The sequence below is a fragment of the Oncorhynchus gorbuscha genome, linkage group LG06 (genome assembly GCF_021184085.1).
Source record: "Oncorhynchus gorbuscha isolate QuinsamMale2020 ecotype Even-year linkage group LG06, OgorEven_v1.0, whole genome shotgun sequence".
Taxonomy (NCBI): Eukaryota; Metazoa; Chordata; class Actinopteri; order Salmoniformes; family Salmonidae; genus Oncorhynchus; species Oncorhynchus gorbuscha.
The window spans coordinates 30,468,177-30,494,632 of record NC_060178.1 but is presented as its reverse complement, the minus strand read 5'-3'; the positions used below and the strand labels follow the sequence as shown (position 1 = coordinate 30,494,632).

The 26,456-nt window shown below is 45.5% G+C and overlaps 1 pseudogene; it reads right to left on the bottom strand.

Moving 5' to 3' along the window:
- Positions 1 to 1,698: 1,698 nt before the first annotated feature.
- The window catches only part of LOC124038661, a 31,583-nt pseudogene continuing 6,825 nt past the window's right edge, over positions 1,699 to 26,456 (bottom strand).

Genomic DNA, 26,456 nt, shown 5'->3' with positions numbered 1-26,456 from the left:
GAAACAACCCTCAGCCCCAGAGTCTATCAAGGCACTACATGTAGCACCCGAACCGGTCCAGCGTAGATGGACCGACAAATATACAGGATCTTGATGGAGAGACTTGAGTAGTTGCGCTCACCTGTAGCCCTCCGCTTACAGATGAGCTCTGGCTTTTACTGGACATGAATTAACAAAATGTCCAGCAACTAACAATAGAGGCACAGGCGGTTGGTGATCCTCCGTTCCCTCTCCTTAGTCGAGATGAATCCCTCCCAGCTGCATGGGCTCAGACTCTGAGCCAGAGGAGGAGATGGTTGCGATGCGGAGCAGGGAAAACCGTTGAGCGAGCTCTCTTCCACGAGCCCGGTGACGAAGATCTACCCGTCGTTCTATGCGGATGGCGAAGCAATCAAAGAGTCCACATCTGAAGGAACCTCCCGGGAGAAATCTCATCCTTAACCACTGCGTGAGTCCCTCCAGAAAACATGCGAGCAGCCGGCTCGTTCCACTCACTAGAGGCAGCAAGAGTGCGAAACTCAATAGAATAATCCGTTATGGACCGTTCACCTTGGCATAAGGAAGCCAGGGCCCTAGAAGCCTCCCTACCAAAAACTGAACGGTCAAAAACCCGAATCATCTCCTCTTTAAAGTTCTGGAACTTGTTAGAGCAATCAGCCCTTGCCTCCCAGATAGCTGTGCCCCATTCTCGAGCCCGGCCAGTAAGGAGTGAAATGACGTAAGCAACCCGAGCTCTCTCTAGAGTATGTGTTGGGTTGGAGAGAGAACACAATCTCACACTGCGTGAGAAAGGAGCGGCACTCAGTGGGCTGCCCGGAGTAGCAAGGTGGGTTATTAACCCTAGGTTCTGGAGGCTCGGCAGGCCAAGTAACAGGTGGCACGAACGTAGACTCTGGAACTGTCCAGAGAGGTCGGAAACCTGAGCGGCCAGGTTCTCCACGGCATGGAAGCAGCAGACAATTCCTGCTCGTGTCTGCCGAGCATGGCTCCTTGGATCTACGGCAGTGTAAGAAGCGTCTGAAGTCGCTGGGTCCATTCCTTGGTCGGTTCCTTCTGTCATGCAGGTGAAAGAGGACCCAAAAGCGACTTGAAAACAGAGTCTTTAATCCAGTAAAGTAAATACAAACAAAAAACACAACTTTCACTCGAAATGACGAGGACAAACTGGAGACTCGATCTTGAACAGCAGGTGAACAGCAGGTTGCCTCGGGAAGGCACTAGAACCAGACAGACTCAGACACCTGCTCACCACGCAGCATCTGAGGAAAACACGACACGACAGGGCGAAACACAAACACAGTACGGTGAATTCTAGACAAGGAACCGACAGGACAGGAACGGAACACAAAGGAAGAAATAGGGACTCTAATCAGGGGAAAGGATCGGGAACAGGTGTGGGAAGACTAAATGATTGATTAGGGGAATAGGAACAGCTGGGAGCAGGAACGGAACGATAGAGAGAAGAGAGAGCGAGAGAGCGAGAGAGGGAGGGGGAGAGAGAGGGATAGAAAGAGGGAAAGAACCTAATAAGACCAGCAGAGGGAAACGAATAGAATGGGAAGCACAGGGACAAGACAAGATAATAAATGACAAAACATGACAGGGTCAGGGTTAGGAGGTAAGGGGTCAGGGTTAGGCTATTCACAGTTACTTTATTGGTCATGGTTTTAGGGTTAGAGGTTAAAGTCAGGGTTAGAGTTACGGGTCAGGAGTTTTGACTAAGATACTCACAGTGACTTTCTCAGGATAGACTCCGGCTCTCAGCAGAGAAGCTTTCCAGCTGTCTACCTCCTCCTGAGAGCCAAACGCCAGCTCCAGGAACCCGTAGTCCTTATGCACGTTCCTACAATTACATTACATACTCTATCTGATACATCACCTCTATCTGATAGATTTACAAAACACCCCCCCCCCCACACACATTACTAAAGTACTGGTCTGTCCCCTGCTAGGTGGTTATAACCTGGTCTCTCCACTGCTGTGTCAGCACTGTCCTACACATCACCTCTATCTGATAGATTTACACAAAACACATTACTAAAGTACTGTTCTGTCCACTGCTGTTCTGTCCCCTGCTAGGTGGTTATAACCTGGTCTCTCCCCTGCTAGGTGGTTATAACCTGGTCTCTCCCCTGCTAGGTGGTTATAAAATGGTCTCTCCCCTGCTATGTGGTTATAACCTGGTCTCTCCCCTGCTAGGTGGTTATAACCTGGTCTCTCCCCTGCTAGGTGGTAATAACCTGGTCTCTCCCCTGCTAGGTGGTTATAACCTGGTCTCTCCCCTGCTAGGTGGTTATAACCTGGTCTCTCCCCTGCTAGGTGGTTATAACCTAGTCTCTCCCCTGCTAGGTGGTTATAACCTGGTCTCTCCCCTGCTAGGTGGTTATAACCTGGTCTCTCCCCTGCTAGGTGGTTATAACCTGGTCTCTCCCCTGCTAGGTGGTTATAACCTGGTCTCTCCCCTGCTAGGTGGTTATAACCTGGTCTCTCCCCTGCTAGGTGGTTATAACCTGGTCTCTCCCCTGCTAGGTGGTTATAACCTGGTCTCTCCCCTGCTAGGTGGTTATAACCTGGTCTCTCCCCTGCTAGGTGGTTATAACCTGGTCTCTCCCCTGCTAGGTGGTTATAACCTGGTCTCTCCCCTGCTAGGTGGTTAACCTGCGTACCTCTGGATGTGGAGACCATTGAGGCCAGCGTGATGAAGACTGGCCATCTGGTCACGGTGGAAGGGGGCTGGCCCCAGTACGGAGTAGGGGCTGAGATCTGTGCCAGGATCATGGAGGGTATGTGCTCTCAAACTACATTACCCAGCCAGCAGCTTCAGAAAACAACTATACCCACATCCAAGAACCTCTAGTCTTTATATACCTTCTAACAATTATAAGAGATACAATCAAACAGTCATCTTCCTCTCCAGGTTTGAGGTTACATGCCATATTCATACACACGACTACACCATATGTCTCACATGTTATCAGAGCTGGAACACACACCTTCACACACAATGAATAACTAAACTCACATCCATACCCACAGATCTCTCTCTCTCTCTCTCTCTCTCTCTCTCTCTCTCTCTCTCTCTCTCTCTCTCTCTCTCTCTCTCTCTCTCTCCTCTCTCTCTCATCTCTCTCTCTCTAACTCTCTCTCTCTCTCTCTCTCTCTCTCTCTCTCTCTCTCTCTCTCTCTCTCTCTCTCTGGGAGACGCCGCTGCGTCTGACAGAGGCAGGAATCTGGAGCGGTCTAAAACCCATCTGTTAAACACACACACACACCACACACAGGCACACACATCTGTTAAACATTCTCTTTAATCACTCTGTGTTCCTGTCCTTTTGTTTCTCCCTCTCTCATGTTTTCTAAACTGGTATTGTTGGTGGTGCGTGTGTGTGTGTGTGTGTGTGTGCGCACGCAAGTCTGTCTGTCTGTCTGTCTGTCTGTCTGTCTGTCTGTCTGTCTGTCTGTCTGTCTGTCTGTCTGTCTGTCTGTCTGTCTGTCTGTCTTCTCTCTTCTCTCTTCTCTCTTCTCTCTCAAGCTGTCTTGAGTGTTCTGGATAGCAGCCTGACCACATATCTCATGAGATCTCCTCTGTCTGTAGGGCTGGGTCTGGTTGATCCCTGGATGGGAGACCAGATGCTGCTGGAGATGGATGGACGGCCAGAAGGGTTCATATTAGTTAGGAGGGCCAGTAGGAGGCTCGCCCTCTCTCTCTTAATGCTTTACAATGGCTGGATTGTAACCAGTCACTCACATCCCCCTTTTCCTCGCTCTGTTCCGCTGTGGCCAGCTTTTCTCTCCTCTTGAGGAATTTTAGCAAGGATCCGTTTCTCCTTTCTCCCTCCCTCTTTCCCTGCTTTTAGATCAGGGACTTTCCTAAAGGTTCTGATTACTGTCAGACAGGGACAACCAGAGCATTGGAATCAGGACTGTGGACACAAATCATGCACACACAAACACGCACAGAGAGAAGGGGGGACAAGGGGCGCAGTAGGACACGCTTTTGACACATTCCTGACTGATCGCTCTCCCCCTCTCCCCACTCTCACCCCATCCAGCCTTCTTTCTTTCCCTCCTTCTTGTGGTGAGTGGTTAAATAGTTTCCTAACAAGAGCTGCCTCATCTCTGGTCCAGAACTCTGGCTTTGATTAGCTGCTTAATGAGCCTGCCCTCGGTATGCTGCGGTCCACACACACACTCACGAACCAGGTCCCACCCAGCTCAGCCATAGCATGCCCAGCCCACCCCATCCTAACCCACTCCATCTCTCTGTCAGTCAGTCAGTGAGGAGGTCAGAGACCAGGTGTGTGCCCCCCCCAATCTTTTTCAGATATGCCTGTCATACACTTCAACACACACACCTCTGTTTGGTGCTGAAGATGGAGTAGGCATGTTACTGGACATGAAGCTGCTCTTCACACCTCTGTTCGGTGCTGAAGGAGGAGTAGGCATGTTAAAGGACATGAAGCTGCTCTTCACACCTCTGTTCGGTGCTGAAGATGGAGTAGGCATGTTACTGGACATGAAGCTGCTCTTCACACCTCTGTTCGGTGCTGAAGGTGGAGTAGGCACGTTACTGGACATGAAGCTGCTCTTCACACCTCTGTTCGGTGCTGAAGATGGAGTAGGCACGTTACTGGACATGAAGCTGCTCTTCACACCTCTCAGCTTCAGGTTATCCAATGGTAACATGTACTTCTTCTCTTTCTCCTGAGGAGGGATAGAGTGATGGGGATGATAGAGGGGGAAGGATGAAGAAATGTAAGGAGATGTAAGAAAGGATCATTCATTGATGGTTCTACTGATCTGGTGAATACACAAACAGCATGTAGAGACAATAAAAACATGAAGAAAAGCAGTAACTGAATAGGCCTGCTCTAATATAACATGAAGAACAGCAGTAACTGAATAGGCCTGCTCTAAAAAAACATGAAGAAAAGCAGTAACTGAATAGGCCTGCTCTAATATAACATGAAGAAAAGCAGTAACTGAATAGGCCTGCTCTAATATAACATGAAGAACAGCAGTAACTGAATAGGCCTGCTCTAATATAACATGAAGAAAAGCAGTAACTGAATAGGCCTGCTCTAATATAACATGAAGAACAGCAGTAACTGAATAGGCCTGCTCTAATATAACATGAAGAACAGCAGTAACTGAATAGGCCTGCTCTAATATAACATGAAGAAAAGCAGTAACTGAACAGGCCTGCTCTAATATAACATGAAGAAAAGCAGTAACTGAACAGGCCTGCTCTAATATAACATGAAGAACAGCAGTAACTGAATAGGCCTGCTCTAATATAACATGAAGAAAAGCAGTAACTGAACAGGCCTGCTCTAATATAACATGAAGAACAGCAGTAACTGAACAGGCCTGCTCTAATATAACATGAAGAACAGCAGTAACTGAATAGGCCTGCTCTAATATAACATGAAGAACAGCAGTAACTGAACAGGCCTGCTCTAATATAACATGAAGAACAGCAGTAACTGAATAGGCCTGCTCTAATATAACATGAAGAAAAGCAGTAACTGAACAGGCCTGCTCTAATATAACATGAAGAAAAGCAGTAACTGAATAGGCCTGCTCTAATATAACATGAAGAAAAGCAGTAACTGAACAGGCCTGCTCTAATATAACATGAAGAACAGCAGTAACTGAATAGGCCTGCTCTAATATAACATGAAGAAAAGCAGTAACTGAACAGGCCTGCTCTAATATAACATGAAGAACAGCAGTAAATGAATAGGCCTGCTCTAATATAACATGAAGAAAAGCAGTAACTGAATAGGCCTGCTCTAATATAACATGAAGAACAGCAGTAACTGAATAGGCCTGCTCTAATATAACATGAAGAAAAGCAGTAACTGAATAGGCCTGCTCTAATATAACATGAAGAACAGCAGTAAATGAACAGGCCTGCTCTAATATAACATGAAGAACAGCAGTAACTGAATAGGCCTGCTCTAATATAACATGAAGAACAGCAGTAACTGAATAGGCCTGCTCTAATATAACATGAAGAACAGCAGTAACTGAATAGGCCTGCTCTAATATAACATGAAGAACAGCAGTAACTGAATAGGCCTGCTCTAATATAACATGAAGAACAGCGGTAACTGAATAGGCCTGCTCTAATATAACATGAAGAAAAGCAGTAACTGAACAGGCCTGCTCTAATATAACATGAAGAAAAGCAGTAACTGAACAGGCCTGCTCTAATATAACATGAAGAAAAGCAGTAACTGAACAGGCCTGCTCTAATATAACATGAAGAACAGCAGTAACTGAACAGGCCTGCTCTAATATAACATGAAGAAAAGCAGTAACTGAACAGGCCTGCTCTAATATAACATGAAGAAAAGCAGTAACTGAACAGGCCTGCTCTAATATAACATGAAGAAAAGCAGTAACTGAACAGGCCTGCTCTAATATAACATGAAGAAAAGCAGTAACTGAACAGGCCTGCTCTAATATAACATGAAGAAAAGCAGTAACTGAACAGGCCTGCTCTAATATAACATGAAGAACAGCAGTAACTGAACAGGCCTGCTCTAATATAACATGAAGAACAGCAGTAACTGAACAGGCCTGCTCTAATATAACATGAAGAACAGCAGTAACTGAACAGGCCTGCTCTAATATAACATGAAGAAAAGCAGTAACTGAACAGGCCTGCTCTAATATAACATGAAGAACAGCAGTAACTGAACAGGCCTGCTCTAATATAACATGAAGAACAGCAGTAACTGAATAGGCCTGCTCTAATATAACATGAAGAACAGCAGTAACTGAATAGGCCTGCTCTAATATAACATGAAGAAAAGCAGTAACTGAACAGGCCTGCTCTAATATAACATGAAGAACAGCAGTAACTGAACAGGCCTGCTCTAATATAACATGAAGAACAGCAGTAACTGAACAGGCCTGCTCTAATATAACATGAAGAACAGCAGTAACTGAATAGGCCTGCTCTAATATAACATGAAGAACAGCAGTAACTGAACAGGCCTGCTCTAATATAACATGAAGAACAGCAGTAACTGAACAGGCCTGCTCTAATATAACATGAAGAACAGCAGTAACTGAACAGGCCTGCTCTAATATAACATGAAGAACAGCAGTAACTGAACAGGCCTGCTCTAATATAACATGAAGAAAAGCAGTAACTGAACAGGCCTGCTCTAATATAACATGAAGAACAGCAGTAACTGAACAGGCCTGCTCTAATATAACATGAAGAACAGCAGTAACTGAACAGGCCTGCTCTAATATAACATGAAGAACAGCAGTAACTGAACAGGCCTGCTCTAATATAACATGAAGAACAGCAGTAACTGAACAGGCCTGCTCTAATATAACATGAAGAACAGCAGTAACTGAACAGGCCTGCTCTAATATAACATGAAGAACAGCAGTAACTGAACAGGCCTGCTCTAATATAACATGAAGAACAGCAGTAACTGAACAGGCCTGCTCTAATATAACATGAAGAACAGCAGTAACTGAACAGGCCTGCTCTAATATAACATGAAGAACAGCAGTAACTGAACAGGCCTGCTCTAATATAACATGAAGAACAGCAGTAACTGAACAGGCCTGCTCTAATATAACATGAAGAACAGCAGTAACTGAACAGGCCTGCTCTAATATAACATGAAGAACAGCAGTAACTGAACAGGCCTGCTCTAATATAACATGAAGAACAGCAGTAACTGAACAGGCCTGCTCTAATATAACATGCATGGAGGCTCATTTGTTACCATTCCCCTCTATGACGGAAAGCGCAGAGAAACAGAGCTAGCTAGGATAAATACATGTATTAGACTATTCTACACTACAGAGATATGTGTGTGTGGGGGTGGGGGGGCATGAGTTTGCTCTGTCACCACCATTACAAATGATGATCGAAAGAAAACAGTTAGAGAAAGGAAGCAAAGCGGAGAGAGAATATGCGGACAAGAATGGAGGGAGTGAAAGAATGAGAGAAACATAGTGGAAAAACAGGGAAAGAAAGAGTGGTTGAGGAGAGGAAAGAGAAAGAGAGTGAAGGGGAGAGGGAGGGAAAGAAGCCAGCCCACATGTGAAAGTTATTACTCAAAAGTGAAGCTCTAAAACAAAACATTCCTCTCCTCACCTCCACCCTTCTCCCCCTTTTCTCACCTCCACCCTTCTCCCCCTTTTCTCTCCTCCATCCTTCTCCCCCTTTTCTCTCCTCCATCCTTCTCCCTCTTTTCTCTCCTCCATCCTTCTCCCCCTTTTCTCTCCTCCATCCTTCTCCCCCTTTTCTCACCTCCACCCTTCTCCCCCTTTTCTCACCTCCACCCTTCTCCCCCTTTTCTCTCCTCCACCCTTCTCCCCCTTTTCTCTCCTCCACCTTGCTCTCACTTTTAATAATAATAATTTGGAGGGTGCTAACATTTGTCCTCTTTTTTGTTGTTGCATATCCCCTTCCCCCTGACACCCTCGGAGAGTGGGTCCACAGCCAGGGATCAGCCATCATTGATGGTTGACCCTGGAGCAATTAAGGCTGTGTGCCCTGCTCAAGGGCACATCGACAGATTTTCCACCTAGTCATCTCTGGGATTCAAATCAGCGACCTTTCGGTTACTGAGCCAACGCTCTTAAGCGCTAGGCTACCTGCCTCAGGAAACAGCTATAGTTACAGTATGGAGTGGAGAGAGGGAAGGAGAGGACAGAAGGTGAGATGGAGAGAAGGGGGATATGGAGGAGGGATGGGTATAGCCTACCCAGAAAAAGAAATGGACGGAAAGGTGCAAGTCTGTCTCACAAACACTTAGGTGTGTGTGTCTGAGTGGATGTGTGTGTTGGTCTCTCCTGAACCCCAAAACTTTCTTCCTTCATTCCACTTTCTCTTTTTTTCCAGAGGGGCCCACTTCCTGTTAGAGAGGCAGAAACAAAACTATAGAACGAAGCTGGCACGTCGACAGACGACAACATCTGGTACTGCTTGAGAGAGAGAGAGAGAGAGAGAGAGAAGAGAGAAAGAGAGAGAGAGATATCTGAGAGAGAGAGAGAGAGAGGATTGCAATGGAGAAAAGAAATAGAGGAGAGATTGAAGAGAGGGAGGACAGACGGAGGAGTAGAGGTGAGTTTTGACAGAGATGAGTGGGAGAGAGGTATCTAGAGAAAGAGGGAGAGCGAGAGAAAGGGAGAGAGAAACTGCAGACCACTCCAAAGTTGATTCCCAAGGGTCCCATCAACCCATATATGGCGCCTCAGTCCCTCCCCCTTTCCCTTTCCCCGTTATGCCTTCCCTAAGTGCACTGGCAGATCCCCAGTGCTGAAAGTGAATGTGCCACGTCGAGGCTGGATACTCGGACGCAGCCCCTCGGAACCCCGACACACACACACACACAAGGACCTGACACGCACTGGGCCGAGACGCGACCAGAACAAGACCCAGAGCCATAGGAGAGGACAGCCAGTGTGTGTGCACATGTGTGAGTGTGACCCCTCACCCGTCACTCAGGACGAGAAAGGAGAGGAGACAATGAGAATCTTTTACCTAGTTTGTCAACCAAATTTTGGACGGGGTGAAAAACGAGATAAAAGAAAGGAATGAGAGAAGAAGGAAGATAAAACGTAGGGAGCAGAGGAGACATCTTTCTACTCCTCCACCCCCTTCAAAACTTTGCACAGATGAAAAAGGAAAGAGAAAGGAAGGGAGAGAAATAAAGGAGAGAGCGAGAGTCCTGTTCCGTCCTCCCAGTGTTCAGACTACCTGTTCAGGGTCTTACTGGTGTACAGTAGTCTGCACATTGGTTAGACTGGGCAAGGAATGGCTTCCATCACTCTCTCTCAAACACACACACAAGCATATACACACACGCATGAGCACATTCACACTGGGGACGAGATGTATGAGTTTGTCTTTGCTGGTTTGCCTTTCGCTGTCTGCTACTACGTTGTTCTCTGTGTGTTTTGAAAGCCTAGAAGCCTGCTATATTTGTCAGTGGTCAGTACGATAGTTCATTGTGTGTGTGTGTGTTCAGGCTGCTCATGGTGGATCAACATCAGAGCTGCTCTATCTGAAACAGCCTCTGCAGACTCATTGTGTGATATAGCAAGCAGGCCCAACACAGACACCTGTATGGTTGTTGTATGGGAATTTGTGTATTGCTGTATGGGATTGTGTGTGTATGGGAATGTGTGTATTGCTGTATGGGAATGTGTGTGGATAGGAATGTGTGTATTGCTGTATGGGAATGTGTGTGGATCGTGTAGGGTGAGTGTATGGGTGTTGTATGGGAGCATGTGTGTGTATAGTTAATAGGGTGTGTGTGTGTTTGTGTTTGTGTGTGTGTGTGTAGTGTCTAGGGGGAGTGTGTGTGTGTGTGTGTGTGTGTGTGTGTGTGTGTGTGTGTGTGTGTGTGTGTGTGTGTGTGTGTGTGTGTGTGTGTGTGTGTGTGTGTGTGTGTGTGTGTGTGTGTGTGTGTGTGTGTGTGTGTGTGTGTGTTGTATGGGAGTGTGTGTATAGTAGTGATGGGGGACAAATCCATAGTTACATTTTTTTTTTACAATATTATATTGATATTTTGACTCCAAATATCAATGCTTTTACTAGGTAGCGTTAGCTAACGCTATTCGGCTGTACCTGAGCCAAAACTCTGGTCTTTTTTATCCTATAGCTTGTTCTCCATCTTCTTTATAAATACGGATACTTTATAATTGTTCAGCTCTTTTATTTCCGTGAGAGCAAAACTTTGTTTTCTCATGCTCTCTCTCGTCTCTCTGCAGCAGACATGGTGAGCAATATGTTTGGAACATCAGATTGCAATAAAATAGAGAATCGTGGCAATTCATATCCTATCGGCACCTAAGTATCGTGCTAATATTGAATGGTGAGGTCCCATGCAATTCCCAGCTCTAGTGTATAGGGTGAGTGTATGGGCGTAGGTCATCTGTTTTTCCTCAGGCTGCACATCGGGCCTCAGGCAGGCAGGGAGAGAGGGAGGGAGGAATGTACGTCTGGTTAGTGTTTTATATAAAGATTACACACTGTTTAGTGTGTGGAGATGAGTGTGTATCCATTATGTCTAGATGAAATGTACGGAGAGTAGAGTCTATACTTATTGTCTTGGTGTGTAGATTAGTAACCATTGTGTAGATTTAGAGAGCGTGAGCAGCAAATATGGGAGGGAGTTTGTGTGAGTGGGTACAGTTTGTGTGAGTGGGTACAGTTTGTGTATTTATGTGTTTATGTGAGGAAAAGAACTAAGTGTGACCATACTGTGGGGAGACATGATTGAATGAGATGGAGAAAAAGTAAGAGATCACAAGAGAGAGCGTGAGAGAGAGAGAGAAAGAAAGAAAGAGAGTCTAAAGTCTGGTGGTTTGGCTAGGTGATCAGTATTTGTGGAAGGGGGGAGATGAGGGAGGAGATTGAGTTGTGAGTGGGAGTCTGGTGGGGAGAAGGGGGAGATGGAAGGGGGGAGAACAGGGAGGAGGGGGAGGTGTAGAAGCAGCCATGTGGGATTTCTCTGGATAGATGTTGGAAGCTAAGCGGGTGTTTGGACTAAACCTTGAGTTCTCCAGCCAGGAATGTGTACAGGCCCAGAGAGACTGCCAACCAGAGAGAGAGAGAGAGGGAGGGAAAGAGTGAGAGAAGGAAAGGGAAAAGGGGGGGGGGATAGGAGGGATAAAGCAGGAAAAGGTAGGGAAAGAGAACGACAGAAAGAGGGAATTAGAGAAGAAAGAAAGAGAGGGAAAAGGGTGGGAGGGGAATGGGAAAGAGAACTAGAAAACTTTGTGGAGAAAGTGGATAGAAACAGAGTAGGCTTTGCGAGAGAGAGGCTTGGCCTGGGTCTAACTCTGAGAGGAGTGTGTTTGTGGCCTACAGTGTTGTTGGGGCAGTATGGTGACATAGCTGTGATAGTAAGGATTATTTACTACAGTAGACCCCCCCAAAACACACACAGGGGCACGGAGAGAGCACAGGGTTCCTACTGAACTAACAATAGGGGAGGGTGGGGTAAGTTGAGTGGCTTTTTTTGCATTCAGCATCACTCGGACCAAGGGAAATGTAGTATTCTTTCTAACAAAGATATCTACAAACTATATATTTCAGGATGTTTTGTATCCCTAGAGAATCAGAATTCATGTGAACATTACAGTTTTGAAAAAATAGCTTGTCAAAAAAAGTGGTCTCTTGGCACAACTTACCCCGGGGTATGGGATAAGTTGAGCCGCGGGACAGGGTAAGTTAAGCCGTCTACAAATTTCTGTACTGGATGAAATATTACCTCTACCTTTTTAAAACCATTTGTATCTTTATTTCCCAAACACAAATCAACACAATCACTTTTTTTGTATTTGACTCATTTTAAGCATATTTTAAGATACGCTTAACACCTAACAAACACTTTGTACTTAAATTTAGTTTTTTTTAACATAGGCCAGGCCCTGTTGTTACCTTATGTCCCAGTGGTAATGCCTTGCATAACACCTGCGAAGAAAACTCTTCAATATTCTCATCTTGGGGCGGCAGGGTAGCCTAGTGGTTAGAGCGTTGGACTAGTAACCGGAAGGTTGCAAGTTCAAACCCCCGAGCTGACAAGATACAAATCTGTCATCCTGCCCCTGAACAGGCAGTTAACCCACTGTTCCTAGGCCATCATTGAAAATAAGAATTTGTTCTTAACTGACTTGCCTAGTTAAATAAAGACAAAATAAGAAATCTTGCCATTTCCACAACTTACCTCAAGTCAAACATTGACTATATTAGCCCATATAGCAACAAGATGCTAGGTTTAAGAGCTCATATTGAAGTTTATAGAGACCACAACTGGTGTATAGAAACATCTTGATAGCATTTGTTTTAGATACAAGCATCATGAACCCTCTAACACAATAAATTAATTTGACTTGGTGAAAATCCATTTTTTTGGGACCTAATTTGCTGTGATAGCCAAACGCAACACTTTTTCCATGTGGTTTCTTCCTTCACAGCCTCCATGAAATGACGACCTCTTCCTAAATATTTGGTCAAATGATTCAATTTGTGTATGTTTTCCTAGAAACAAGGGTCGCTCAATGTATCTCTTTGGCTCAACTAACCCCACTCTCCCCTAGTCTAGAAAAAAGGTTGACATCTTTTGTCAGTCTACCCAGTTTCCATTTTGGAAAAGAAAGAGTTATGATGATTATTTCACCAGATATTATCACACTTTTCCTAGCATACCTGTAACTACACCGAGGTATAATCTGTGTAGTAAAGTCAAATATTGTAGTGGGTAATATTGTCAAAGAGAAGGCAGAGCAGAGGGGCTATGTTAACCTGGCACTAGAGCCTCCTGTACCAGCTAGGATACTAGTAGCTCTCCTTTCAGTAGTGCTGTCAGAGACTCCGCTGCTAGAAGAGACCATGTTACTGAGATAATAGTTGGTTTCATACCCATGTCAGTGGACTGGGATTGGAGATAAGTGAATTATTAAGGAGGGGTGTGTGTATGTGTGTGTGTGTGTGTGTGTGTGTGTGTGTGTGTGTGTTGGTTTGGCTCCAGCTGTGTCAGAGTGAACAGCTCCAAAAGCCTCAACTCCCAGAGGGGGGGGGGAACAGTGGATGGAGAGAGGGAGGGAGGGGGGGGGACAGGGGGAACAGTGGATGGAGAGAGGGAGGGAGGGGGGGACAGGGGGAACAGTGGATGGAGAGAGGGAGGGGGAGGGGGGACAGGGGGAACAGTGGATGGAGAGAGGGAGGGAGGGGTGGACAGGGGGAACAGTGGATGGAGAGAGGGAGGGGGGGGGGACAGGGGGAACAGTGGATGGAGAGAGGGAGGGAGGGGACAGGGGGAACAGTGGATGGAGAGAGGGAGGGAGGGGGGGGACAGGGGGAACAGTGGATGGAGAGAGGGAGGGAGGTATGGTGGGGAAAAGGGGGGCTTAGTTTAAGTAGTATTGGGCCAGCTCTGTACTTACATGTGTGCATTTGACACAAGTTGCAGCCCAGCCCATCCCAAGACACACTGACACACACACACACAGTCCGTGGACATCACGCTACACTCGCATTAACATCTGCTAACCATGTGTATGTGACAAATAAACTTTGATTTGATTTGATTTGACGAGCAAGCAGTGCTGTGCTAGGCTGAGAGAGAGTTGTGTTGTGTCTGCCTGTCTACACTTGCTGTGCAGACCTTCCTATCCTGTACAGCAGGCACAGACAGGCAGACAGATGGCAGCCGCCCCGACCAACCACATCGCACCTACAGCCTGACGGACAGCTCCCACAGCCAATCCCAGCCAGTACACCCCAGACTTCCTGCTTGATGATTATGATGAATGTAACCCTAGCTGCCCATGTCTTTTCTACTTTACCTGTATCCCACTCTACCTTCCCTTACTGCATAAGACAATAGTATTTGAAGGTCTCTTGTACCAAACAGAAATGTGATTGTAATAAAGGAGTGTGTGTTGTTCTGCGGTACTCAGGTGTGTATTTTGTCCAGCCTCTACTAGTGGGCCTCAGTAGTAAAGCTTTAGCAGCTCCACTAGTCTCATCATCAGACCAGATCAGTGACACTGTGCTCACCTTGTCATCCTTGAACCAGGACAGGCTCTCAGCGGTCAGGACAAACCAGTACTCCTTGGTCCCACCCTTGATGATACTGATTGATGGTAAGCCAGCCCTTACGGATGACCTGTAGAGAGGGGTCAGCGGTCAGGGGCATGGAGACGGACTGAGGGAGGTTAAGGTGGGAGGGGTTGAAGGGACAGTTCACTCAGATGACTAAATTACATCATCTCATGGACACAAAAACAGTAGGATTTGAACCCCTAATGTCAGCTAGCTACAATCTGAGTTTGTATGTCTACTTAGCTATAGCCTAGCATTAGCATCGTTAAAGCTAAAACAATGGGAGTGGTTAGAGTCATGTTAGCGTGCTGTAAATAGAGAAGCAAACATGTGGTCTGGGTGGACTATCCCTGTAATGCTCTGCTCGGCAGGCTGGCTCTAAGCCGGGGGGTTTAGAGATCGAGAGCGGCAGGTGCAAGTTCTGTGGAGCTGGAGAAAGAGAGAGATGGTGTGATGTATCTTACATATGGGTCACAGTGTGGGAGAGAGGAGAGATACTGCATGCATAGGGATTGAGTGAGACACCGTAATGCATGCACAGAGATATCAGCTGTTGAGACAACAAGGATAAGTTAGAAAAGTGAAATGTCCTCTCACCTAGCCAGTCATTACATCACTAGTGGTCATTTCTGACAATGCCTTTAACATATTTCAATGACCAACACAAAATGGCACACAAAGAGCATGATGGGAAAAAACACTAGAAATGATAAAGAAGACATGGAAGATACGGTATGGTAAAATACTACCAATAAATACAGAAAAACAGCTGTTGAAAAACTGTGGGAGAGAGAAACTGTGAGCTCTGTGATAAGACTGGGTGAGGGAGTAACTGTGAGCTCTGATAAGACTGGGTGAGGGAGTAACTGTGAGCTCTGTGATAAGACTGGGTGAGGGAGTAACTGTGAGCTCAGTGATAAGACTATGTGAGGGAGAAACTGTGAGCTCAGTGATAAGACTGGGTGAGGGAAAAATGAGGAGGACAGGAAGAGGTGGCACAGAGGATGAAAGATTGAGGAGGAAGTGAGAGAAGGGGGGAATGGGGTGGCTGAAAATGGGTTATGGAGAGGTGGAGGGAGAGAAAGTGAGGAGATATGGAAGGATGAGATGGCAGAGAGAGGAGAGATGACCCACATTCTGTTTCACACACTGGAGACACACCAGGGCGGTGACACATGCGCACACACACACACACTTTCATTTCTCTCTTGTGTAGCAGACCAGGGTCTGTGCTTGTGTTTAGTGAGTGACCAGACAGCTGGGCTTGGATCTGAGCCAAGTTTACAACTCAGCGTCATTTTGTGCTGCTTACACACACACACACACACACACACACACACACACACACACACACACACACACACACACACACACACACACACACACACACGTAAAGGGAGTAGAGTGCAGCCAAAGGGAGTAGAGTGCAGCCAAAGGGAGTAGAGTGCAGCCAAAGGGAGTAGAGTGCAGCTAAAGGGAGTAGAGTGCAGCTAAAGGGAGTAGAGTGCAGCCCAAAGGGAGTAGAGTGCAGCCAAAGGGAGTAGAGTGCAGCCAAAGGGAGTAGAGTGCAGCTAAAGGGAGTAGAGTGCAGTAGAGTGCAGCCAAAGGGAGTAGAGTGCAGCCCAAAGGGAGTAGAGTGCAGCTAAAGGGAGTAGAGTGCAGCCAAAGGGAGTAGAGTGCAGCCAAAGGGAGTAGAGTGCAGCTAAAGGGAGTAGAGTGCAGCCAAAGGGAGTAGAGTGCAGCCAAAGGGAGTAGAGTGCAGCCCAAAGGGAGTAGAGTGCAGCCAAAGGGAGTAGAGTGCAGCCAAAGGGAGTAGAGTGCAGCCAAAGGGAGTAGAGTGCAGCCAAAGGGAGTAGAGTGCAGCCAAAGGGAGTAGAGTGCAGCTAAAGGGAGTAGAGTGCAGCCAAAGGGAGTAGAGTGCAGCCAAAGGGAGTAGAGTGCAGCCAAAGGGAGTAGAGTGCAGCCAAAGGGAGTAGAGTGCAGCCCAAAGGGAGTAGAGTGCAGCTAAAGGGAGTAGAGTGCAGCTAAAGGGAGTAGAGTGCAGCCCAAAGGGAGTAGAGTGCAACCAAAGGGAGTAGAGTGCAGCTAAAGGGAGTAGAGTGCAGCTAAAGGGAGTAGAGTGCAGCTAAAGGGAGTAGAGTGCAGCTAAAGGGAGTAGAGTGCAGCCCAAAGGGAGTAGAGTGCAGCTAAAGGGAGTAGAGTGCAGCTAAAGGGAGTAGAGTGCAGCTAAAGGGAGTAGAGTGCAGCCAAAGGGAGTAGAGTGCAGCCCAAGGGAGTAGAGTGCAGCCCAAGGGAGTAGAGTGCAGCTAAAGGGAGTAGAGTGCAGCTAAAGGGAGTAGAGTGCAGCCAAAGAGAGTAGAGTGCAGCCAAAGGGAGTAGAGTGCAGCCCAAAGGGAGTAGAGTGCAGCCCAAAGGGAGTAGAGTGCAGCCAAAGGGAGTAGAGTGCAGCCCAAAGGGAGTAGAGTGCAGCCCAAAGGGAGTAGAGTGCAGCCAAAGGGAGTAGAGTGCAGCCCAAAGGGAGTATAGTGCAGCCCAAAGGGAGTAGAGTGCAGCCCAAAGGGAGTAGAGTGCAGCCAAAGGGAGTAGAGTGCAGCCCAAAGGGAGTAGAGTGCAGCCAAAGGGAGTAGAGTGCAGCCAAAGGGAGTAGAGTGCAGCCCAAAGGGAGTAGAGTGCAGCCAAAGGGAGTAGAGTGCAGCCCAAAGGGAGTAGAGTGCAGCCCAAAGGGAGTAGAGTGCAGCGAAAGGGAGTAGAGTGCAGCCAAAGGGAGTAGAGTGCAGCCAAAGGGAGTAGAGTGCAGCTAAAGGGAGTAGAGTGCAGCTAAAGGGAGTAGAGTGCAGCCAAAGGGAGTAGAGTGCAGCCAAAGGGAGTAGAGTGCAGCCCAAAGGGAGTAGAGTGCAGCCAAAGGGAGTAGAGTGCAGCCAAAGGGAGTAGAGTGCAGCCAAAGGGAGTAGAGTGCAGCCCAAAGGGAGTAGAGTGCAGCCCAAAGGGAGTAGAGTGCAGTCAAAGGGAGTAGAGTGCAGCCAAAGGGAGTAGAGTGCAGCCAAAGGGAGTAGAGTGCAAAGGGAGTAGAGTGCAGCCAAAGGGAGTAGAGTGCAGCCAAAGGGAGTAGAGTGCAGCCAAAGGAGCCATGGGACTGTGGGTTTAAAGAGGAGTGCAGCCCAAAGTGGAGTAGAGTGCAGCCTACTCATACTAAGACTGGAGGAAGAGTGCAGCCCAAAGGGACAGAAGAAAGAACAGGCAGGTTAGGATGGAGCTGCAGCCCAAAGGCAGTTTAACCTGCAGCCAAATACAGTAAAGTGCAGCCCATGGAAAGGCGGTAGAAAATAGAGCCATGGGGCTGTGGGTTTAAAGAGAATGGTGAACAGGACACGACCAGGGAGAGGTACAAACAGTGTCCCAGTTTACCTGCTCCTTGAGGGCACAGTAAAGCCTCTACAGAACTGGACTACTCATACTATAAACGTCCTCTGGAGGAAGCTCCTTTACACACACACCCTGGAACAGGAGACAGAAGCTCCCAGTAAACTTCAGTTTAACAGGCTCCTTCTAGGATGGAGCTGACACATCGTCACTGTTTCCAGGCAGTTTAACCTGCTCCTTCTACATACAGTAAACGTCCTCTTCAGTTTCACCTGCTCCTTCTACATACAGTAAACGTCCTCTTCAGTTTCACCTGCTCCTTCTACATACAGTAAACGTCCTCTTCAGTTTAACCTGCTCCTTCTACATACAGTAAACGTCCTCTTCAGTTTCACCTGCTCCTTCTACATACAGTAAACGTCCTCTTCAGTTTAACCTGCTCCTTCTACATACAGTAAACGTCCTCTTCAGTTTCACCTGCTCCTTCTACATACAGTAAACGTCCTCTTCAGTTTAACCTGCTCCTTCTACATACAGTAAACGTCCTCTTCAGTTGAACCTGCTCCTTCTACATACAGTAAACGTCCACGTCAGCTGCCATTCCAGTCCAGTTGTAAACATTTGTTACATTCTCATAACACACATTTTAGAATTAGAGAGTAAAACCCAAGCCATTCATCACCTAAGATAAGGTCACTGAGCTGTGTGAAACTCACCTGGTTTCCTGCAGCGCTCTTCTTATTGGTCTGAATACTGGGACAAACACACAGAAGCTTCTGAGTGGTTAATTGACATCATTTGCAAGGTATTAGAGTGGCCATCACAAGCCTACAGTCACTCTCACAGCTGACCATTTTCTCCATTTAATCATCATGTCCAACACACATATGATGACCAGAAGACACAGACAGTGAGAACTAACCAGGGAGAACTTAGCGAAGCCAATGAGGTCCTCATGGTTAGTGTTGATGTAGGCCGACTGTACATTGATTAGCAGCAGGACCTGTACAGAGAATACACACAGTCACAATATTCTACCTATCTATAGGTGTGGGTGTGTGTGACCTGGTCTTTAGCTCAACTCTCTCTGTACCGGATGTGTGTGGTCACAATTCTCTCTGTCTCCTCTCCTAGTCTGGGAAAGGAACATATGATAATGAGCAATGGTGTAAGGTACTTAGGTTAAAATAAGTATTTTTTAAATATATATCTATACTTTACTTTTTATATTATTGATTACTTTTACTTCACTATATTCCTGAATAAAATAATGTAATTTTTTACTCCATACAGTCTCCCTAAGACCCAAAAGTACTTGTTACATTTTTTCATGCTTAGCAGGACAAGAAAATGGTCCAATTCATGCACTAATCAAGAGAACATCCCTGGTCATCCCTACTGCCTCTGCTCTGGCTGACTCACTAAACACAAATGCTTAATTTGTAAATTATGTAAAATAAATAAATGGTTTGTTTAATATTTTAAATGAATTGTACTTTTACTTTTGATACTTAAGCATATTTTAGCAATTACATTTACTTTTGATACTTACAGTTGAAGTCAGAAGTTTACATACACTTAGGTTGGAGTCATTAAAACTTGTTTTTCAACCACTCCACAAATTTCTTGTTAACAAACTATAGTTTTGGCAAGTCGCTTAGGACATCTACTTTGTGCATGACACAAGTAATTTTTACAACAATTGTTTACAGACAGATTATTTCACTTATAATTCACTGTATCACAATTCCAGTAGGTCAGAAGTTTACATCCACTAAGTTGACTGTGCCTTTAAACAGCTTGGAAAATTCCAGAAAATGATGTCATGGCTATAGAAGCTTCTGATAGGCTAATTGACATCATTTGTCAAGGTATTGGAGTGGCAATCACAAGGCCCTGATCTCAAGCCTATAGAACATTTGTGGGCAACTGAAAAAGCTTGTGAGAGCAAGGAGGCCTATAAACCTGACTCAGTTACACCAGCTCTATCAGCTCTTATTGTGGGAAGCTTGTGGAAGGCAACCCGAAATGTTTGACCAAAGTTAAACAATTTAAAGGCAATTGCTACCAAATATTAATTGAGTGTATGTAAACTTCTGACCCACTGGGAATGTGATGAAAGAAATAAAAGCTGAAATAAATCATTCTATCTACTATTATTCTGACATCTCACATTCTTAAAATAAAGTGATGATCCTAACTGACCTAAGACGGTATTTTTACTTGGATTAAATGTCAGGAATAGTCAAAAACTGAGTTGAAATGTACTTGGCTTAGGTGTATGTAAACTACCGACTTCAGCTGTATATTTAAAACTAAATACTTTTAAGACTTTTACTCAAGTAGTATTTTACTGGGTGACTTTCACTTTTACTTGTATCATTTTCTATTAAGGTATCTTTACTTTTACTCAATTATGACTATTGGGTACTGACTTACATGTACACAAGCACACAGACACAGCAGTGGATACCTTGGTGGTGCATCAGCGCACAGTGGTGATCAGCTTCTGGAGGACCATGTCCACACATTTAATACAGGGATCGTTCAGCTTGACTATCTGTCTCTTCATTATGGCCTCAAACGCCTGGTCTGGGGTAAACAAACCCGTTCTAGAGACACAAATAGAGAGAGAGGTGGAGGGATAAAGAGAGAGAGGGAGATAGCGAGAGAGAGAGAGAGAGAGGGGGACAGAGAGCAAGAGAAATGGGAGTGGTGACAGGTCAAATAGACAGAGAACCATGACTAAATAATCACACACAGGTAACCCCTCTGACACAAACTCACCTGATGCTGTGGATGTTCTTGATGACATAGCTGATCTCCCCGTCGCAACTCCCTCTCATCAGATTCCATCTCAGGACACACACACACATACAATAAGAGGACACACACATACTGAGGAAAAGAGTGGAGACTCGCACAGAGACTCCAAGCCTGACCGTGACCAGTTCGAAGTGGAAGCGTTCGTGGAAGATGCGGTTGATCTTGGCTCCTCCAGACAGTTCTATAGGTGTCCACCTGGTCTCCTAAGCCCTCGATACACTTCTCAAAGTCTGCTGCAAACTGCTGCACCAGCCTGTACACACACTTAATACACACTGCTAACGTTGTTTTCTAGTGTGTGTGTGTGTGTGTGTGTGTGTGTGTGTGTGTGTGTGTGTGTGTGTGTGTGTGTGTGTGTGTGTGTGTGTGTGTGTGTGTGTGTGTGTGTGTGTGTGTGTGTGTGTGTGTGTGTGTGTGTGTGTGTGTGTGTGTGTGTGTGTGAACTGACAGTAGCAGGGACTTGGTCTTGCGTGCGGGGTCGTCAACTCTGTAGTGTTTGAACTCCTTAGCCTCTTTATCCAGCGGTAGGAGCTGGCTCTGAAGATGACTGCAGAACGCTTTTAGACTGTCTCGGATGTGGTTGGTCAGTCGCTGCACACACACCCAGAAAGAAACATCTCATTTGATCTCTGGCTAGTTTCAAAAGATATCCACATGGTGTGTGTGGGTGTGTGTTTGTGTACCTGGTTGTGGACCATGTGTCTGTATGCAGGGTGAGACAGGAAGAACTCTTCAGAGGCGTGGTACCCATGCTGTCAATCTTGTGTCTATATGCAGGGTGAGACAGGAAGAACTCTTCAGAGGCGCGGTACCCATGCTGTCAACCATGTGTCTGTATGCAGGGTGAGACAGGAAAAACTTCCTCTCTCCAGCCAGAGCTGCCTTCATGTCTTTCCTCCCATCAATGTCCTTCTGACTATGATTCACCACCCCAATGTAACCTGGAGGGAAAGAAGAGGAGAGGAGCGGATGAGTAAAAAGGTGTGTAAGCTGTGTCTCCATGAGTTACAATCCAATACATCTCTGGAGGGCAGCATTCAGATTCAGAAGGTCCTCTGATTTCAGCAGGCCAGCAGATGTTTCATTCAGGCAGCTCAAATCTAATCTCTCTACTGTCACAGCAGCACTAACAGTAGGCTCCATGTCTAATGCATTACCTCTGAAGGAGCAAGCATGACGGACCTGGCACAGCTTTACCCAGCCTAGACCCAGACCCGGGCACACATACACACACTATCCCAGGGCAGGCTGGCACTGATTGTAATACTGTAACACAACCCCATGAGCTCAGCATGGCAGTAGGATATCAAGCCTCCATTTCAACACTTACCTCAGCACAGCCTGGTCACTGGTGATGTTATGGGAACAGTATGGGAACATTAAGGGAATGTTATGGGAACAGTATGGGGACATTAAGGGGATGTTATGGGAACATTAAGGGGATGTTATGGGAACATTAAGGGGATGTTATGGGAACATTAAGGGGTTGTTATGGAAACAGTATGGGGACATTAAGGGGTTGTTATGGAAACAGTATGGGGACATTAAGGGGATGTTATGGGAACATTAAGGGGATGTTATGGGAACATTAAGGGGATGTTATGGGAACATTATGGGGACATTGTTATGGAAATGTTATGGGGACATTAAGGGGATGTTATGGGAACAGTATGGGGACATTAAGGGGATGTTATGGGAACATTAAGGGGATGTTAAGGGAACATTAAGGGGTTGTTATGGAAACAGTATGGGAACATTAAGGGGATGTTATGGAAACAGTATGGGGACGTTATGACAACATAATGGAGATCTTATGGGAATGTTACAGTGATGTTATGGAACCATCATGGGGACGTTGTGGGGATTGTTACGAAACCAATAACTAGCCTACTGATTTTGATGCACTTGTCTAGGGGTCTTATGCAGAGCTACATGCTCTGTCAGCTGATTTGATGTGTGTATAAATGTGAGAAATAAGCATATGTGACCATGTACCCAGGAGACTTTAGGTCCAGGGCCCGCTCAGTCATGATTCCCATAATCAGCCAGTCCAAGTAGATTAGTATTCATACATTCATGAAGACAAAATACATATTTCCAAAAAACAAACGACAGAAAGACACGCCCAACTAAAGAGGTTAACTAACACAAAGAAAGAAACAAAGGCTGGCTGAGAGGCTTCTGCCCTCCTCTCACACTGAGCCACAATCCTCTACATCGCTTGTGCCTAGGAATTATCAAGGCTTCCTGGCAGAGCACAATCACCTGACCTGGTTGGTGCTGCCCCCTGGGGATGGAGTGTGGAAGTGTAGTGTATTGTAGCGTGTATGCTTCTTACACTAACCTACCTAACCCAGAGAGTTGAGCCAATGCGGTTTACGCACGCACGCACTCACGCACACACACACACACACACACACACACACACACACACACACACACACACACACACACACACACACACACACACACACACACACACACACACACACACACACACACACACACACACACACACACACACACACACACACACACACACACACACACACGTACATACATACGTAGTGGCAGTAGCTTGTTCTCGAGTATGTGCTGGGCATCTGTTCCCTCGTCCATCAGATCTAACTTAGTGATCCCCCTATGGTCCGCTGGCCTGGTGGAAAACTATGACAAAGAAAGGAAGATAGTACCTCTCATCATGTAGTCAACTGATATTCCAACGTAGTGATTATTTGGACCATTTGGCAATGTTCTGGAGAGACGTTATGTCCCTGTTTTGTCTCACCTTGAGGGTCGACGTCCTTGGCCAGTTTGAGCGCCTCAGTGTTGGCCAGGCCCGTGTTAGCTGGAGTAACAGCCAGGACCAGGCAGTTGTCTCTACAGATAAACTGCATGATCATGTCTCTCTCCTGCAGGAACAAATACAATACAACTTTATTTATGAAGGAAGGATTGTAATATTATAATAAATGTTTGATGTGTCTGACCTGGTACTCTACATCAGTAGGCTGATCTCCTACAGGTACCTTGGTCATGCCAGGTAGATCTACCAGGGTCAGGTTCAACAATACCAAAGGATAGACAGACATATTTACTAAGTTTTCACTTGCTGTCTTTCATGCATTTAAGCATCTGGTTTGGGTTGAGCTATAGGGCGTGTCCCCTTCTGAGGATCGTGTAAGAGTAGTACACCGTGGTGTGTGTGTTGTGTACCGTGAGGGGAATAGACTCGTAGGTTGATGGGGACAGGAGAGAACCCTTATTGGTTCCAGTCAGTCTCACGGTCTCTGCTTCGATCTCCCGACAAACCTCCTGAAAGTCCGAAAACATCTTTCCCTTACAGTGGAGGAACTCAGCATACTCTACAGAGAGAGAGAAGGAGATAGAGAGAGAGAAGGAGATAGAGAAGGAGCGAGAGAAGACGCCGTGGGTCAATGCCCATTTCCCACAGACCTCAAATACAGTATCCCCATTGTCTTTGGGAACATACACCAGTCAGATATCTAGTCTTGTTTGAATATATGATATGATTTATGTTCCCCATATCACTGCTTTCTTCACAGATAACAAAACCTGGAGCTGAGGGGAACAGACTGGTACTGTGTGTCTCCTATAGTTGTGTATATTTAACAGCATTCCAACGTTGTACCTGCTTACAGACAGACTCTGCCCCCTGGTGGGGAGAGTCACACCTACATACAGCAGTATATTGGGATGTTCAGGTTCAAATACAATGCAGGGTCCAATGTGAACTTTTTCCTTTCACTGACCCGGTTGGCCAGAAATCTACTGTCCCAAACAGGATTTCTACTGGTGTAGTTTATAAGTGCATTAGAATCATGCAGGGCCTATGGGTTAGCATGCGGTCTCTCTATATTCATCAATGAATAGGCTACATTTGGTATTTAGTGCCTAAGAAAGCTGTGTAATATCTTTTAGAATGTAAGTCATTACTATATTCTTTGGAATTGCATTTTACGTCCCAAAATAGGGCGTTGCCTCTTTAAGACAACTTCTCAACAGTAGCCAAGATGAATGTTAGGTGTCTTTTTGTAGACTGTCAACAGTAGCCTATTGGAAATTTGCTACTTTGTTCACGATGGAAAGTTGAGTTTTGTAAATAATTGTTCCTATAATAAATGAGCTCTGAGAGTAGATCACTCATATACTGCTCAGTAAATTGTATATTGTGACTCGCGGGAAGCGTGGTGGTGAATGAACGGCCAATCATATTACTCAAATATGGAGTTTTCCACTTGTAACTCAACAATAAAAACCAATAAAATTATGTTTAACATTTTATTTGTCACATGCGCCAAATACAACAGGTGTACCTTTACCTACGAGCTCTTTCCCAACAATGAGCAAAAAATACATCGGAAAATAGTCACACAATAAAATAACAATAACAAGACAATATACATGGAGGGGTACAAGGCAGTTGAGTTCATTGAGGTAATATGTACATGCAGGTAGGGGTAAAAGTGACTATGCAGTTATCATTAGTGGTGATTTTAATACTGTAACAGAAGCAAAGGATAGGGAGGCAAGAACAGGTTTTAAATGAACTGCCGAAGGGAAAACCTAGCAAAAAGTTCAAGAAGATTTCCAATTGAAAGATTCCTTCAGAGAACTCTTACCAAACCGCTTTGGATACATGTGGGCTGAGCAAAGCACTAAAAACAGATCATTTTGGGGACAATAATTTTAAAGAATTACCGGGGGAAAAACTGAAAAACCTTCTGGAAATTAAACAATCATTGTCTGGAAAGCAATGAACTTTGTAATGAACTGAAAGAAGAAACATTGTGAGAAGATTATGGGGCAGTTATGGGGATTTTGCTGCACTTATTATCTCTAGGGGTCTCTTTTAAACTGGTTTGTTTCCTTCCTCAAAGGAACAAAAAGAAAGACATACACATATACACAGTTGAAGTGGGAAGTTTACTTACACCTTAGCCAAGTACATTTAAACTCAGTTTTTCACAATTCCTGACATTTAATCCAAGTAAAAATTCTCTGCCTTCGGTCAGTTAGGATCACCACTTTATTTTAAGAATGGGAAATGTCAGAATAATAGTAGAGAGAATTATTTATTTCAGCTTTTATTTCTTCATCACATTCCGAGTGGGTCAGAAGTTTACATACACTCAATTAGTATTTGGTAGCATTGTCTTTAAATTGTTTAACTTGGGTCAAACGTTTCAGGTAGCCTTCCACAAGCTTCCTACAATAAGGTGGGTGAATTTTGGCCCATTCCTCCTGCCAGAGCTGGTGTAACTGAGTCAGGTTTGTAGGCCTCCTTGCTCGCAGACGCTTTTCCAGTTCTGCCCACAGATTTTCTATAGGATTGAGGTCAGGGCTTTGTGATAGCCACTCTAATACATTGACTTTGTTGTCCTTAAGCAATTTTGCCACAACTTTGGAAGTATGCTTGGGGTTATTGTCCATTTGGAAGACCCATTTGCAACCAAGATTTAACTTCCTGACTGATGTCTTTAGATGTTGCTTCAATGTATCCACATCATTTTTCATCTCATGATGCCATCTATGTTGTGAAGTGCACCAGTCCCTCCTGCAGTAATGCACCCCAACAACATGATGCTGCCACCCCCGTGCTTCATGGTTGGGATGGTGTTCTTCGGCTTGCAAGTATCCCCCCTTTTTC